This window comes from Juglans regia, unplaced genomic scaffold (assembly GCF_001411555.2).
Source record: "Juglans regia cultivar Chandler unplaced genomic scaffold, Walnut 2.0 Scaffold_19377, whole genome shotgun sequence".
Classification (NCBI taxonomy): domain Eukaryota; kingdom Viridiplantae; phylum Streptophyta; class Magnoliopsida; order Fagales; family Juglandaceae; genus Juglans; species Juglans regia.
The window spans coordinates 1-721 of record NW_023350215.1 but is presented as its reverse complement, the minus strand read 5'-3'; the positions used below and the strand labels follow the sequence as shown (position 1 = coordinate 721).

Here is a 721-nt window from a genome sequence, read left to right as displayed (position 1 = left end):
TTTTTATAAAAAAATAGATCTCATCTTAAATAAGTATAAAAAAAAAAAATTATTAGTGAGATTATTATTTTTTTTTACAAAGAACTTGTTTGTCCTTACTCACAAGGAAAAAGAACAGAAAAATAACGCCGTCTGTGGGATTCGAACCCACGACCACACGGTTAAAAGCCGTGCGCTCTACCGACTGAGCTAAGACGGCTGTTGAAGTGTTGTTTTCTTTATAAATAATTGTGGTATTCCTGAATCACATACCACTGCAACTGCGCAGCCGTAGTTATGGTGACTATACCGATACAACACCACGAAACTGGTGTCATTTTGGCCTCTTCTCGTCGTAATGTTCTCTCCGAACGATCTCTCTCTGTCTCTGGTCGGTGAAACCCTAGGAAACAACTGCGAAAAAGAGTTTCAGGAAGGAGGCTCTCATCTCTAGCACGGAGTTCTTCGCAGATAACTCCGGCGTTCCTCTCTCGCGGCTACCGTCTATTCTAAATGACGCCGACTGAGAGTCATCCTATGTTTACTCTGTCAGATTTACAGCTCCTCATTCCTCCTTATATTCTGAATTTCCGCACCTTAGCAGAGGTCAGCCCGGCTGAGATATATGTATTTTTTTTCATCACTCACGACTGTTTCATTTAATTAATCGTTATTTGTTTGTATGTGCGTGTATGCATCTGCATTTACCATTTAGTCGAGTTATTTTTTTCTTCTTCTGAAT

General features: G+C 39.9%; 1 non-coding gene across 1 annotated transcript; it reads right to left on the bottom strand.

Annotated features, from left to right (window-relative positions):
• Window positions 1-126: 126 nt before the first annotated feature.
• TRNAK-UUU lies at window positions 127-199 on the bottom strand. Its single transcript has one exon. It is a non-coding gene; the product is annotated as a tRNA-Lys (tRNA).
• Between the last annotated feature and the right edge of the window lie 522 nt (window positions 200-721).